General features: G+C 44.6%; 1 protein-coding gene across 1 annotated transcript in view; it reads left to right on the forward strand.

The window, feature by feature from the left end:
• Positions 1-17,152, forward strand: part of LOC134847523 (cyclic nucleotide-binding domain-containing protein 1-like) — a 380,437-nt gene that overhangs the window by 306,617 nt on the left and 56,668 nt on the right. The window lies entirely within an intron of this gene.

Raw genomic sequence — 17,152 nt, forward strand, 5'->3', positions numbered from 1 at the left:
GAAAATATCACATGCACAAGAGCGTACAACTCTCTCGGGTGTAGCTTCCCTCTATTGGGATCATAAACTGGCAACGAGAGAGAGGTCACACCTCTCTCAACCAGGAAATCCCTAAGTCGAGTCAAGGCCAATACCAAGCTCTCCGGATTCACGTGTTGCCTATCAGTAGCTTTCGTAACCAAAAAACACAAATATTTCCCTGGTATCTGTGATGCAACAGGGGGCAACGCTATCATTCCTCCTACACCCGGCCTCTGTTTCCACAAGAACTCGATATTCTTGTACTCTCTTTTAAAGTCGGCCGCTAGTGCTGTTTTGAAGCTTACGTCCGCAGTTATCGCTATGGCGCACGTGCGTTCCGTGAGTATGAAATCGCTGTCCGTTATAACGATATTGTTCGAATAGTGGTTCGGGAGATCAAAATACGATTCAAAGATTCGTCCAAAGGTGGTTTCTTAGCATTCTCGCCCTCTGTCTCTAGTTCTCCGATTTCCCTTGCCGATTTCAATTTTTTTATTATGAGATTTTCGGTGTGGGTGAGTCCTACCCCCACTCCCCGGACAAAAATATCCATCGACGTCCCCGTCGATCGCCCAAAGTCTAGGAGACCGAGGTTGGATTGTGGAACACGTAGAGGACCATCTGGGGCGACCCAGTTGGACTCGGTATTGTCATGACTGATGTATTTGACGCCGTCTCTGTCGACGTCCTGAATTGTCAGGATCGTCTCTTTTGGATCTGTCGGCAGATCGTGGAGCCATTCGAGCACGCGCAAGTTTGTTAGTTCTTGCTCATGAGTCTGTTCCGCTTCTGGTTCGAACTCCACTTCCGGTTCTGATCCAATCTTGATCCATATCGTTCACAAGGTCGATTTCTTCTATCATCGCTACTTCGTCCAGCCCCACCAGCGAGTCTATGACATCACTCACTACTATCCGGTCTACAACGAAGTCCTCGCCATACGGATTGTATTTCTTCTGGTTTTTTTCCTTTCTTGCTTTGGCGTGTTTCCATGGTGAGAGGAAAGTCAGGCTGTATTCCTTTGTCAATTTCGGTTTGTTCCGGGCAATCCCAGTCTTCTTCGGCATAGGGTAGAGTTTCATCGTCCACCTCTACTCGCTCAGTCAACTCGAGATCCAGTGGTAGATCGCAATCGTCCACCACCTCGTTCCCGTCGTTCTTGTCGCGAGTACCCCTCTCATTCACTTCACAAGCAGGATCCACAATTAAATAGTCTCCCTCTTGCATGTCCGCTGGGATGCACCAATCCTCTGACGAGGCATTGTGCGGTTTGATATTCTCGTAATGAGCCGCTCTTCCAGTGCTCAGCTGATAAAAACGACCTCCTTGATGCACCTCGGTTATCTGAAATGGACCACGCCATTTCTTTAATAGTTTCTTGGTTCCTTTTGGTGGAACCACTTCCTGGAACACCCAGACGTAGTCGCCAACTGAGTAGGCTTTTGCATCGGCTGTCCTTTTATCAAACCTCCTTTTTTGTCTAATCTGCGCCTGTTGCGTATTCCTCCTGCATAAGTCATTGAGGTCCTGTTGTCTTCTAATAACGTCCCGCACGTACGTTTGCGGTGCTGTCCTCTTCCCTTCATATTCAGGGTAGAAGAACGTTAACGGGAGTGCTTTTTCATGACCCGTCAGCATCATATGCGGACTTATTCCCGTGGTGGAATGCTCCGTGCTGTTGTAAGCACCCATCACTTGCGGCAAGTGCTTGTCCCAGTCATCCATATAGCGTGAGCAGTAGACTCTCAACATGGATACCAGTGTGCGATTCTGCCTCTCGACTAGGCCATTCGTTTGCGGGTGATAAGTGGTCGAGTGGGCCTGCGCTACCTGCGACCTTTTCATTAACTCTTTCGTGAGATCACCTACGAATGCTTTGCCATTGTCCGATTGGAACGTGATGGGGCAGCCATGCCTTGCTATCCACACGTTTATCAAATGATCGCATGTTTCTTCTGCCGACGCTGTCATGCAGGGTGCTGCCTCCGCATACTTCGTAAAATGGTCGATCATTACCAGCACCTGATTATAGCCCGTTGCTGTCATGCAGATTTTCTGATGATCAATTTGCACCACTTCGTTGAAACCTGACGATTCTATTGACTGTAGGGGGAACCTTAGTTTCCTGGGATCCTTTGCCTGTTGACAAGACAGGCATGCGGCTATCCATTTCTCACAAGCCTTCTTCAATCCCGGCCATTCGAATCGTTTTTGTATCCTGTTATACACTTTGTCCACGCCTTGATGTCCCATCTGATCATGTGAGCGAAAGATCAATTCGGTCTGATACAACTGTGGTAACACTATTGAATTGTATTTATAAAGGACCTTGTCCTCCTCCTTGCGCATACAGGCTACGATTCCGTCCTTATTCAGGTACAACAAGTCTTTCCTCTTCAGGTAAAATTGCTTCAGGATTTTGTAGCTGTCTTCTTCCAAGTCTCCCTTGTCAGGTGCTCCATTCTCGATCCATCTTTTCAGACTGCTCGTCATTCTATCATTTCGTTGAGCCCTCAGGAGATCCGACAGCCTGTACCTGGCTTTCAAATACGTCTTCAACACGTTCATTTGCCCACTCATTATCTCCGGAGCATGAGCATCGTCCATCAACTTGACACACCATATCTTTTTCAAAGGCGTCGCTTCTTGCACAGATGGTTCCAGATTGGTACGGACGACCGTACCATGTGGCAGCAATCTGGTTGGGCGTTTTGAAACTGCTATCAGCTCGAGCTCGTCTGCGGCATTATCTACCACAGTGCCCTCTTCATCTGAGGTGTATCTGTCCCTGTCTGGATCCTGATGTGTTTCTCGGTCTAGCCCACGTTGCTTCCAGTCTACCAATAGGGAGTGGATTGCGATCTCTGACACATCGGAATTGGAAGTTGTTTCAGACGTGTTGTCCCAGGACTGGGGTCTCGAGTCACCACTTGAAACGACTGATTCCTCAACATCATATTCCAAGTTGTCTGAGATGTTTCTTGACTCCCCGGACAAAACTCTGTCCATCGGTCGCTTTAAACCCGACTCCCCGGACAAAATTCTGCCCCTAGGTGGTCTAGTCAACCTCTCCCCGGACAAGTCGTCCTGCACGGGCTCAAAGGTGTCTGACTCATCAGAGGAGATGTCCTTGACTGGCTCGAAGGTGTCAGACTCCCCGGACATTGTCTCGTCCATGGACGAACAATCTGGGCTTGGCTCGTATTCCTCTTTTGCATCCGTGAAGTGCACTCTCCTCGTGAAGCTAGATTTCGACCTGATCCTGACTTCCTCAGTAGCTTGGTTTTGATTCGATGTTCCATATTCAGTGAACGAAGTTCTCAACAATACTTCTTTCGGCATCGAGGTCACCAGCTGGTTGACGATCGACCTGCAATCCCGTTCAACGCCTCGGCTGCGAATGGACACTGGCCTCTTCTCTGTTCTCTCGGTGACAGTCAACCTCTGCATGGTCTCCATCCATTCACGATCATGCCTATTCACTTCCCTATCCAACAAGTCACGGAGTTTTCCCATGACGTCCGGCGCGACGTTCACCGTCTTATTCAATAAAGCGATGCTGTTTATACCCAGCCTGGTCAGTTCTTGCTGTACCAAGTTGGATCGGACTAGCAGGTCCAACGGAACGGGTTCGCCTCTGGCTAAAAGCTTTATCTCCGCGGCCGTCTCCACTGGAAGGTCAGGGTGTCCAGGTATAGGATGTCCTGATTTGTCTAACCACCTAGTAAGTGGCAGCTTATCGTAGGTTTCTTTGTCCAGAAAGGAAAACCCGTCTTTGATCTCTGATTGGTTAGCCTGCTTCTCCTCGAGGCGCTCATAAAATTCTGTCTTTTTACTGAGGCTATCTGCGTTCTGGTGCTTGTCACGGGTACGGTGCTCTATGATCATGTGGTATCCATCCAAGCGCACGATCCAACGACCAATGTAGCTTTGATCCATCGAATAGGTTTTCAGCCAGGCAAGGGCACGATTGTCCACACGTAACTTGAATGGAGCACTCCCCAGGTAGGCCCTGTATTTTTCCACGAACGTGATCACAGCGAACATCTCCACTTTTGGTGCGCCGTACTTCATCTCAGTGTCACTCAGGACTTTACTTCCATAAGCTATCGGACGAAGAACCGTTCTCCCGTTCCACTCCTGCTCTTGGTGAAGTATGCCTGATATCGCAACCACTGATGCATCCGTGTCCAGCACGAACATTCCCTTCTCCGTTGGCATGCCGAGGACCGGTGCCTCGCAAAGTTCACGTTTGATGTTTTCAAATGAGACTTGTGCCTCATCAGTCCAGGTGAACTTTTTGCCCTTGTTTCTCATCAATCTCTGCATGGGGTATATTTTGTCAGCATACCCCTTGATGAACTCACGATAATAATTGGCGAATCCCAGAAAACTCATCAACTGTGTATCTGTTTTAGGTGCCTTCCAGGTCAACACCGCTTCAACCGCTTCGGGATCTGGTCTCACTCCATGTTTGTCAACCAGGCGGCCCAAATACTTTATGGAATCCCTGAGGATTTCACACTTAGAGGGTTTCATTTCAGACCCGCCTGCTTCATGCAAGAAAACACCTCCTCCAACCTCTCTATGTGGTCTTCTAGGGTTGGTGTTGCAATCACAACATCATCGACATAACACATGATGAGATTCCCGTATTTCTTAGTGACGCTCGTGAGTGCCTGAGCCATCAGTCGCTGGAATGTGGCCGTCGCGTTGCACAATCCGAATGGCATCCTCTTCCACTGGAACAGTCCCAGCTCACACGCGAAACCTGTTTTCTCTCGATCTTGCTTTCTGAGTGGCACTTGCCAGAATGCTGAGCCCAAATCCAACGTCGTGAAGAACTTAGCGTCTCCCAGCTTGGATAGGCTCTCATCGATGCGGGGAATGGGGTATGCGTCTTTTATAGTCACTGCGTTCAGATAACGGAAATCACAACAAAACCTGAGTTGCCCCCCTTTCTTTTTCGCCATGACCACGCCACAGGCCCATGGGGACTTCGACGGCTCGATCATGTCGTACTCCATTAACATCTCGATTTCCTTCCTACACGCTTCTGACTTGTTTGGGGTCATTCTTCTCGCCCCTTCCCTATGAGGTACCGAGCCCTCTTCTATCTCAATCTCGTGCTCTACAAAATGCAACAACCTATATCGGCCTTATGCTTTGAAAAAACGTCTGCGTTCCGATCTAGCACCGCCCTGAGCGAATCTAGTTCCTTGTCAGATATTTTACCCTTCAGATGTTCTATCTCAGGTAGGACAGGCCTATTCGCTGCTAACTCTGCTTCCGTCGGCCTCTCAGGAAAGTTGGAACAACTAGACAGCCCATCATCTGTTTTCGACTTCATTGAAAACAATTTCCTAGAAGATTTCAATTCAATTACTCTTTTCATTATACATTCTTGGTTCGCATGTAATGGACATTTAGTTACGTCAAACTTCTTCAAGTTCTCCACACTCAGAAAGTCTGTGTTCAGAGGCAAAGCGTAGCCAAGTTTCTTTCCCCTCTGTATTGTCACTGTTGTTGCTTCTGTGTTCAATAACACACTCACACACAGTCCGCTCTGAGTGAGTGAGAAGCTTCTTCCTAAAATAGCCGAGCTTTTACTGTTTGGATTTGGTACCAGACACACCTGTCTGTCATTGCTGAGTTCATTCAAGTTCCTCATCCTAAACGTTGCTATTACGGCTTGGTTCGGTTTTAGTCTAACTTTTCGATCCAGAACAATCGGCACCTTGGCCTGATTAATTAAGATCTTATTAAGGGGTCTTTTCTCATACTTTCTTTCAGGATCCTTGATCCTAATCAATCCGTCATTGAGATCAATCGTGACGTCAAAGTTGCGAACGAAATCCCTTCCTAGGATGAACTGGTCGGATTCATCCAAATTCTCTACTACTAGGAAGCTCATCCAAAGATGTCTTCCTCCGAGCTGCAGTGAGATGATCGGGGTTTGTCCGGCGACATAGATCGCTCCCTGATTGGCAGCTGCCAACCTGATGTTTGTCGGTATGAGATCCGATCTTTCGAAACCCATGTCGGTCCAAGTTTTGACTGGCATGACACTAACCACTGCTCCCGTGTCTAGCAGCCCCTTTACTGAAAGTTGTCTGCCTTGCACGTCCAGAACGTGTGCGGCCAGATCGGCCTCGCAACCAATATGCACCGCATCTTGTTCGAGCATCGCGTTGTGTCCGATTCGTCTGACCTTCAGCTCCTCTTGACCAATGTATATCCGGCCAACCTGATCGTTCGCATCAGTTATGTGAGCTTTCGTGTAGATATTGATGCCATCCACATTCATCAGAATCGGGTAAGGGCCATAGACATCGATATAATGTCCGTCCACTTTCGTCAGCCTCGGACCTCCCGTTGTGAGCAGCGCTCGCACTGCCCTGGAATCCAGTTTGGGATCCTTCTCCTTCAGGTAGTCGGCATAGATGTCCAGGTGGATTAGTGTAATCTCGGATGGTTCACTCAAGTTCTTGACCACCTGGTGCCCTGCGACTGAGATGATGGACATTATTTTGGTCCCCGCCTTCGTCATGCCGAAAGTCTTGCCAGATATAACGTTCAGTTTTAGTCCCTGTTTTTTGGGCTCTTTTTCATCTTCTGCTCTTGTCGTCTTACTCAGGACATTAAGACTTTCCCGAAGATCTGTGCTCTCCAGCTCCGACCTTACCCATTGCTCCACTTCTTTCGTGGCAAGGTCCTGTTTGACATTCTGCAGCGCTGTCCTTGCCGCCAGGCCGTAATCCACCTTGAGTGGACTAGACGACTCTGCTTCGAGGTTCGAGGCTACCACCTCGTCAGGCCATGTCTTAACCTTTTTGGTCGCAAAGGTGCTCGGTGTCGTTTCCTTTCTCCGAGATTCAGCCTCGTTCATCAGACGTGCTCGACTGGCCTTGACACCCGAAAGCGCCTCTTCGTGGCGGGGATGTTTCGCGTCCGCTACTGCGTCCCAAAATTGAGTACAATCCGACTTGAAGTGTCCCTCCAAATTACAGAAGAAACACCTCGGACCATATTTCATGATGAGCCCCCTGACGTACTCCTCATGATCCTCGTCGGTCGCGTCGGCGTCCTCAAGAAAGTGGCCTATGGCCTTCATGTTCTGTTTGTATGCAGAACACGCAGAAACGTGATGGTCCATCGAACCACAATTCGCGCACGACCTCCTCTTGTCCATGTCATCGCGAGGTTTGTACCAACTGGAATTCGCACCAGTGTTTGTCCCGCTATAGTTGCCATAATTGCTGTAACGGTTTTGCGCCCTCGGTTTTATGAGTAAATACTCGCGTGACTTCATACGCAAGTCGTCGGGCGTGGGTACCTGGTCAAGCGACAGGGTGAAGTGAGTGGCCAACATCGTCTTCAGCTCCTCACTCCTTACTCCATCCATAAACTTCGATGCAATCGCCAAGTTTCGCTCGGATATTCTCTCATCCGGGTTGCTTCTCCTGAGCAATTCAAGGTCGTCCAAGAATTTATCTATTGATTCTTCATCTCTCTGACGCCTCTTCTCGAACTTCACCATGGCCTGGTGCCCTTGTACTCCAGAGCCGAAACGATTCAGCAGGATGTCGAATATCTTGCGAGCGCTGTCTCTCTCATTGGCTCTTTTCGCCATTACACAATTTAATGCAGTACCCTCCAGGTTGCTCGTCAGCGCGCTGCACTCTTGTTTCTTGGAGAGATTCTCTTCCTCAAAGTGTAACTTCATCACCTCTATCCAAGTATCAATGCAGCCGTCTGACTCGTCTTTATATGACTTCGGCTTTTTCAGTGTTCTTCTTGACCTCTCTCCTCTCTCGGTTGACTTCGAGAGCTTGGTGATGAATGTTTCAAGAGATCTGTTCAGAGGCTCAAACATCGAGGCATACATCGTTGTGTCTTGCGAGACTGTAGTCAGATCTGGTACTGAACTGACTTGTGGCACGGTTGGCAATCTTGTCTCCGGGGTGGCATCTGCCTCCGGCGGTACTGGATTCGTCCAGCCAGGCCTCTGCGGGGCTGCCCTTGGCTGCTCCTTGTTTCTATGTTCGTAGTTCGTTCTCGAGCCCTGCTGGGCTCTGGCACTGTTGCCCGTACCATCTCCAACATTCGCATGGCTTGAGCGCTCCCTTGAGTTGGAATGCTCCTGCCAACTACTCCCATTCAGGATCGCGTCAAGCTTCCGCATCATCAAGTCAGATTTGGCGTCTAACCTCTTCTCCAGGCCAGTCATCGTTTGGGCGTAGGTATTATCATGATCATTCAATAATCGCTCGATCTCTCTTGTCATCCTTGCCTCTCTTTCCTCTGACTCTTTGTTTGCCTGTGCCAGGCTCTCAGCCAGGCATTGATCGGTGTTATGAATCAATTGAGCCTGATCAAACCTCGCCTGCGACTTCACGTGCGTTAGCTCGTCTCTCAGATTCTCTTGACCCTTGTGAGCTCTCTCATCCACCTGATCTATTCTTTTAGTCATGTCCCGTCTCAGTTCATCCAGACCATTCATTACGCCAGCGAACATGTCACTTATGTCGCCAGTGGCCCCAAATGACGGGGTTAGTCCCAGCGAAGAAGAGGTCAACGGCGGCTGCAGCCTGGTGCTTGATGACGCACCGCCTCTTAGCTTGCTCATCGACGTCATTAATCTGTCGAAGGTTGACGACGCTCCCATCGTTATCCCATCTGACATGGGCCTGGTCGGCGAGGTTGATGACGCCTTCCTGCTCATATCATTCCTTGGGCACGGTGTGAAGTTCACATCCGGATGGGTTATCTCCGGGTAGTCATCACTGGAAGTCAAACCTACAGTTGGTAGTGACGCCATGCGTTCGTCGTACAAGGACTTCCAACTCTTCTTGGCCTTCGAGAACGTCTGCTCTTCACCCGGACTCATACTCGACATCATCGCGTTGTTACTCTGTTTGGCCAAGGATGAGTGTGCACTTGTCAGATGTGAAGGTTCCTTTCTCCATTTATAGCTCTTAGTCTCTGATTTGGACATTCCCCTGTACAACACTTCCTCCCGAGGTTCGACCTCGGGACGCTCCGAGGTCTCCTCTGTCCTCTCGGCTTCCTCCCGTTCGAGGACCTCATCTGGCTCAAAGTCGGGTCGAATGAGCGTTCGCTCCCCTTCGTCAAATGGATCCACCAGCGTTTCGCTCGCAGGCTCGGCCTCGGCGCTCCGCCTTTGATTGCCATCGAGGTTTTTCTCGCTCCTTAGTTTCATTTCGCTCACTGAAAGATCAGGTTGACCTTTAGTCGATTCGTCTTCAGCAAACGCGTCGGAAGCGCTGCTAAACGAGGTTTGGCTACGCCTAGTTCTAAACTTCCGCGTGCTTCCCTTGCTTAGCCTGGGAATTTTAGTAGTCGATCCTAGCGAGTCCCTGCGCTGCATAGTTTTTAACAAAATGAAAGTATTCGTAATTTGATGGCAATGCAAACGTACCACAAACAAGATTTAGTTAAATCACTTAACGCTGCCTACTCGACTCCGTCAGTATCAAAATGTCTCTTAGATCTCTCACGACTAAATTAGTGACTCAGCTAAAGTTACACACAGGGTCTACCCAGTATTGATATAATGCTAACTCAACCCGGTTGTATAGTATAACAGTATCACTAAGTTTCCACAAGATATAATCGACACACAAAACACAATCGATAATCAGATAAGAATATCCTACAGGTGACAGCGACCTTTTGTCAGTATCAATTTATCGCCACACAATTTATCAAGTCACTGCTTTGTTAAAATTAAACAATCTTTGATAAAAAGCAGTGATGATTCAGAAATAGATAAATAAAACTTAGTCTTAAAGAAAAAGACTTCCCCCAATCGGAACGATCCGAAAGAACGAAGCCCAGGACACAGTCTTCTCAAGTGGGTGTGTATTTGCCTAATACACCCACCGAGGTCTTCTTTTGGGTGTCCTGCGATTGCCCGAGCTGTCCTACTAAGTAGCTCAAGGCAACCTCTTGGTCGAAAATTCGTCAAATCTATGAAAAAGCTCTCCCACACTCGGACTGCTCCAAGTGCACGAGAGTAGGGAACAATTCTTCTTCTCAAGTGGGTGTGTATTTGCTTAATACACCCACCGAGGTCTTCCTTTATTTGTTCCCGGATTGCCCGAACTTTCCTATTAAGTAGCTCAAGGCAACCACTCAACCAAAATCACAATCAAAAAAAAATCTTGTTCGGGTACTTCTAATACACCCAATATAGAATCCAAAGTTGATCACAAATTTCCGGATCAGAATGGGTTCTTATGATCCTGATAAGCACGCCTAATATCCTAATATGATCCTAATTAAATGGATATTTTCCGTTTCCCAAATTGCCACAGAAGGTTTACCCAAGTCTCTTACAAGGAGGGTCGCTAGAAGGTTTAAGACACTCCGGAGGGTTACCTCGGAGGGTACCTCAATCACTCAAGTTACTTAGGAGGGTATCTTAATCACCCAAGTTACTTCGGAGGGTCCCCCTAAATTTACTAAGGAGGGTCAATAAGATGCTTAATACGCTCCGGAGGGTCACTTCGGAGGGTACCTCCAAAATTTTCAAATTTTCTGATCTCACTTGGAAGGTTCTCCTACTAGCTTCAAAAAGCGTCAAAATAAGCTAAGGGTTCTAGGGGGAGCTGTTTCAACTTCTTAGGGTGATCTCGTGGAGATTTTCCACTAAGGAGGGTTGCTAAAGGGTTTAGCTGACTCCGGAGGGTCACTTCGGAGGGTTCCCCCAAAATCAAGAAAAAGGGTTAAATCACCGCAGTAAAGCCTCTGAAAGCGGTCTACCTGACTTAAAACTAGGTTGGCTGACACGGTCAACCTTCCCAGTTGAATAAAAAGATGTTTTGATAAAATTTTCTGCCGCTCGGAGGGTTGCCCGTTACTTGGACCCTCCGAACCAACAAATTCTAAAAAATTTTTCTTTTCCGAAATAATCAACCCAAAAACGGTTGCGATTCGGAAAAGTGGTCAAAAACGTCGACTTATGGTACCAAAATTATCCCAATCGGATAACTAGTCTTTGAGAAATCGCCAAAAACGCGTTCGTCAAAATGGCCTTTTTCACCACCTGTATAGGATCTGAAAGACTTTTTTCGCAATTCCGGTCGAAAGTGCCTAAAAATACTTGAAATGAGCGTAGTAGCCCTGTACGGCACTGGAATAATGCAAAAAACCGGACCAAAATTGGTTTAGAAACAAAAATTTGGCCAAAAACTATCAAATTTGGACCCTCCGATTCCTTCCTTTTCCAAACCTTAAGTCGTTAGCTCTATCCACGGAGCTACTCGGAGGGTTACCCAAAAATTTCTCTAGTAACCGAGCACGTTATGCTAGCACGCTCCTAACGCAAAAAATTTTATTGCTCTAACTCTAAAAACTCAAAAACTCGATCCCCAAAACAGATTGACAAAATACAGAAAATTATCAAAATTTTGGTCGAAAAATTCTCGTTTTTCTAACTTCCACTGAATCTTTGCTCACGCGGTTTCTTTAATAAAGGGGATCGAACTACGTGGCTACTCTCTATATAAAAGCTTTTTGCCTATCGGAAAAGCTCGGATATCCGAAAATTTGGGGGTCTACAGTTTGGTCGAAAATTGGTAATTTTCGACAAAAAATGGGTGTTTCTTGGGTCTAAATAGGAGATAAGTAATATATAGTAAGGACAATAATCTATAAATAGTCGTTAATAAATAGTACTATACCCTCCTTTGCACCAAAATATCCGAATTAAGACCCTTAACTCGGAAATTTGTAATCGATGGAGGGTACAATCGGACCGCGCCAATCGTGCCCCCCACCACTTAAGTTTTAAGGAAATAGTACCCGAACGATACTAAAATTGCTTCAACGATACCCAACAGTCGTTGCGGATGTTGTCCTTGATGTCCCTGTTGAGTGTGGAACACGTTGATCAGCCTGCCACTCTACCCTCCGGTCACCGGCAAAATCACCATTAACGTGCTTAAACACTCAAATTACACTCGAGGGAGGGTACCCAACCCTTCACCAAAACACACAATCTCTCTATCAGAAACGATATAAATCAATCTGAAACAACAACAAATAGGAAGGTCAGATCACATCTCGTCCGGAAATAACATATAAACTGTCACTTTATGTTTTTTACTGTTTTTGGTCTTTTTTTTTTTTTTTTTTTTTTTACTGTTTTTTGTACTTTTTTGTTTTTAAATAAATTTGTTTTTGGCTTTTTCTTGGTTATACACTATTTTTGTTTGGTTTTACGCTTTCTCTTTAATTGTTTTTGGTCCTGGGACCTCAGGACAAGCGGGCTCTAGATTTCCCACCTAACCCTCCGACCCCCGGAATTTTCGGTGTTAACTAAGTTAAAAAGCTAAATTGTACTAGACGGAGGGTACGCACCTTCCCCCTAGTACAACAACGGTCATTAAGGCCTCTAGCTCGGGCATACGCCCGGAGCGGAGGGTACGTCGCTGAAACGCTTGCTGATCATGATGGTTTCATGCCTTTAACAGGCCCACCCAGGAGCGCCATAAAAACGTCTATGTAACATTCGCCCAAATATCACACAGCGACGGAGCGTAGAAAAAGTACCTATTAACGACTGGCAGGCGTCAGTTACCTTAATTCTACTCGTTTTTCACCGTCTCGACCTTGCCAGTTGATTTTCTGGTCTGTCTAGGGCAAAGTAAAAAGTTACCATTTTTAGGCCATCAGTCAAACGACTTTTGATCAGCTTTCTTTTGCATGCGAACACAACCACATAGCTGAGTCTCGGATCCTCAGACTACGTGATTGTCATTAAAAACACGGCTCGAACCACCTATTTCTATATGTTTTTGTGTGACAGTTTTATATTAAATCCATTGGAGATGGATTGACCCTTTCCCTTTTTCTATCTACTCATGTCCTGAAATATCAAATAGTATCGGTGTTTAATTAAGATCTAGGACATTACAGCAGCTGTTAAAGTTAGTTTATACAGTCCCTTTACATAGACAGTCTCTGGGGGACCAAGCCTCCGCTCCCGTGATTTTCTTGAGATAACACTCTTATCTCTTATATTTCGTGTCCCGGGAGGGTTCCGTGGTATTTCTCTTCCCCCCACTGAAGCCTCCGTCTCCACAAATATCTGTCGCTAAGGTCCTTATCGTGTGTTCTTGCCACGATAAGAGGCTCCGTGTTTTTCTGTCTCTGATACAACTGTTCTTCACAATCTATATCGTGGTTCTGATTTTCGTCTTTTTTATTCAAAATGGCCGTCTTTTTTCTATTTCTCAGAAATGTTCTTCTTCCAATCGAAATTTTAAAAATAAAAATTCTAGAACATTCTGACCCTCCGTCGCAACACTTTTCTGTTCATAAGGCTTTTAGTCACTCTTTTTTCTGTCGCGGGAAGGTTGTGCTGTGTCATCCGGCAGAATGGCACAAGTTAAAAACAATAATTTGTCTTAAAGACAATCACCGGTTGATTTGGCTAACTTGCACTAGTTTATCATGCAAAACTTGTACTGAAAAAATTAATGTTATGTATGAAATTTACAGCAGATTTTGATTTTCTTAGTGATTACGACAAAAACTGTTTGTATTAACGAAAATACGATGTGATTTTTGTTGTTCGACCAATTTTAATTTGAATAAACGGGATTGAACGCAAGTTTTGGCGCCCCACAAGGAACCTTTTTTTGTGAACGAGCATTCCCCATCCCCTCATCGTCTTTATCAGGCAACGTATCTCGACTCGATTGAACCCCCAGAATTTTGCATCAGTTGGTATGGTGTTTTGTCTTTATATGAAACCCGATAATCGTTGCATCTTTTATTCATTCCAAAGAGTAGCAACGGTGTTTCTTGTAACTAAAACTTTTTCAGCTCGAGAGACTTCTTGGAGCCCTGATCACTGACCAAGCTCTCTACAGATGGATTTTTATTGATCATCAGCTTCCGAGTCCAAATCATCAGGATCTGCACAACAGGCCACACAAACAGACAACAGCAAAGACCACGGACATCAAAAAACAAAAGCAGCTAAAAGATCTAAATACAACATTTTCAGTTCGGGATCTTTTAAGGATTATTAAGTCCTTATTGTGTAAGGATTATTAATCCTTGAAATTGGACATAGACAACAAATAATTAACTGATTTTTAAATGGATTTTAACTCAAACCCGCTGATGAAAAAACTTTTTGTCTTAAAATCCCCGAAATAAAACCTATATCAATTTAAGTGGTCTGGTAGTGAAATTTCAGGCAAAAGCAGTTAAATTTTTTGTCCGAGGGTTTTCTCTGCGCGCGTGTGTTGAAATTTGAACAATTTGCCTGATTCCCAACCCACCTTTGTAAAACTGAAAGCCCAATCAGTTTCAAGTATGTCATAGCCGGTTTCGCCCGTCCGATTATAGATTTCGTTGCCTGACAGTAATGATGAGTGTTCAGGTACGGAGTTATTAAGTGAATTAAATCGATTTTTCGAACATCAGTTTTCTTTCGCGTGTGTTGTTGGATTTCAAGCGACCTACTCAATTTCCTACCCTACTGGTAAAAACGGTGGCTTACGTATCTTTAGATCACGCGCTACGTAAGCTTCCCTAATTAAACAGCAGGTTAAGTAGACATGTTTCACAAAAAAAAGGATTGAGTTTGAATTTCAGCGCTAGGGAACCCCAAAATTTTTTTCAGTACTATTTTCATCATTATGTCTAATGCCGTATTGATCTTATAATTTGGCACGAAGTCATCAACAGTTCTCTGACCAGGCACAGCAGGAATAATAACAGGAGGCTGATTACAAATTGTTAGCTGGATACTGAGATAAAAGACAAAATTTTTACATTATTGTCTACTGTTCAGGCTATGGAAGTGAAAATACAAAGAAACAACTATCAGCAACGGGTATCCTCATTCTAAATAAAATTGGACATTTTAATTCCAAACACAAATCCAAAGATCGAATATTACGACTCTCTTATTGCTAAGGCGCCTTACTTTTCTGAACAACCACAAAAAGCGTAACCGTTTGACGCCTGAAAGCTGCAGAGCCTAATTGCTGGGGTCTTAAAACGACAAATTTCCCTCTCTTACAGTTTTGTTATTTTAGTGTTGACTCTCTAGTCTAACGAATTTTTCCTTTGTGTTAAGTTTAGTTCAAACTTAAATAATTTCGATGATAGTGAGTAATTCGTATTAGCATGTAGCAAACGTGTCAAAAAAAATTGCACTTTTCAAGTTTTTTGAAAAACCTAATAAAATCAAAAATGAGCTTTTTGAGTGTCACAAAACTATTTTACAGTATGCAGAAATTCAATCTCGGTCCTGAAAAACTGACACATAAAGGGCCAAATGCCAGAGCTTCACAGAAAAAAACTGTTGAGACATTTCTGGAACTGATTACTGTGGCCCTGTTAGATTAGGTCCGGCACAGGTTATGTGGCTTCACAAATTGACGACCACACTAACAATGAGGACCTGCAGGAAGAATTTTCTTACAATTGTCGCAGCCGAGAAGCACGAGGCAGATAACACATCTAGAACTTCATATCAGTCTAAAAACTCAGAAAAATTTGATTCTTTTTTATCACATAACCAATCTAAGTTGTCAGAGCAAATTAGTTGAAATCAAAAATTTAGCCGCCACTCAAATACTTCAATTGACACAAAATCGAGATTCGTTGATTCTAAAGAAAGGAAAGACGAATTAGAGAGGCAGGCAAAAGTATCAATAAGGTTGATAGAAAAGCAAAATAGAACCAAGATTGACTAATTAGATTATATAGCAAAGTAATCTAGAATTAGAGGATTTGGTTGAAGATTATAAAAAGAAACTGCCAGAAACTGAATGAAAAGGTTTTGACTTTTAGAAAGAGCTGTCGACATTGGATGGGAAAGTTTATAACAGTAGTGTAAAGCGAGCTAGACTGCAGCTTGCAGCTTGTTGTCAAAGATTCACACCGTATCCGCGACTGGGTTGATACTATATCTTGGTTATCAGTTCTATTTGTTGTTCGACTCAGTTTGGTTGGTAATCCCTTAGAACCGAAAAAAAACAATACAATACAACAATGAGGAAGTTAAGATAATCACAAAGCAAGTTTTTTACCACTCAATGATACTCGTTGAGTACTTTCTAGGCTAGGACTCACATTCAATGTTCGCTGAACGCATTCCTATGGTTGTATCGTTAGTGGTCCGTTACCATGTCTTCGGCTCAAACGCATCCTGCTTTAATTGTGTTGTTGAGGATACTTTTCTAGCTGATCAAATCAAAACATGGAGGCGTATGAAGTTTTGGAACAAAGCGCCGCCCGTTTCGCAGCTGACAAACTTTTTTTTCAATTTTAAAAAACGATGTTGAGAGATACAAGGTATCAATGCTTTAGAGTGAAAGTTAGATAAGCTTGCCTTGTAAATACTTTTTTCCTTGGCACAATTTAAGTAATGGTCCGGCGCTTTGTGAAAATTATGCAGAAACCATTAGAGATGATTATGTGACGGACAATGTTGTTACCATGCGCCGAAAAAAAGCCCAGTTCGATAAACGATCGTGAATGGTTTCTCCCGAATCGTCCGGTGAACCCGAGCATACCCGGCAAGTTGTACCGTGTCTCCAATGCATCTTCCCTAGAAAAATCTCTCCTGATTTGCCAGGGTCCGCTACAAAATCTTAATCTCGCTTCTCATCGTTTCCGACAGCATAAGTACGCCGTTTCGGCCGATTCTGAAAGGATGGTTTTGCAGGTTGAAGTCCTCGAGCGAGATCGAGCAAGTGTTTTTAAAGCCATTTTCGAGCCTCATCTTTTTGGTTGTTGATTATAAAGTGAACGGGATGTATCGCAATTGTATTTAACATCTCTAGTCTCTACGCTTCTAAAAAGACACGTTTAATGCACTGCTGTTGTATCTTTAATCGAAGCTTTGATAATCTATTAAAAAAAACTTACAAGTTTTTTTTAGAAAAATAGTCCACATTTATATTTGCCTATCAAACACCACGGCAAACAGATCTGTTTTCGAAACTAAATGCGAACCCAATTTAAAGAGTTTCTGAGCTTAGAATTTAAAAACAAATGAAACACAATTCCATGAGAATACAATTTATTTCATACCATTTTCTTAATGATGTTATGAAAACAGCTTACATCTTTTCGA

Source organism: Symsagittifera roscoffensis, chromosome 6 (genome assembly GCF_963678635.1).
Source record: "Symsagittifera roscoffensis chromosome 6, txSymRosc1.1, whole genome shotgun sequence".
NCBI lineage: Eukaryota > Metazoa > Xenacoelomorpha > Acoela > Convolutidae > Symsagittifera > Symsagittifera roscoffensis.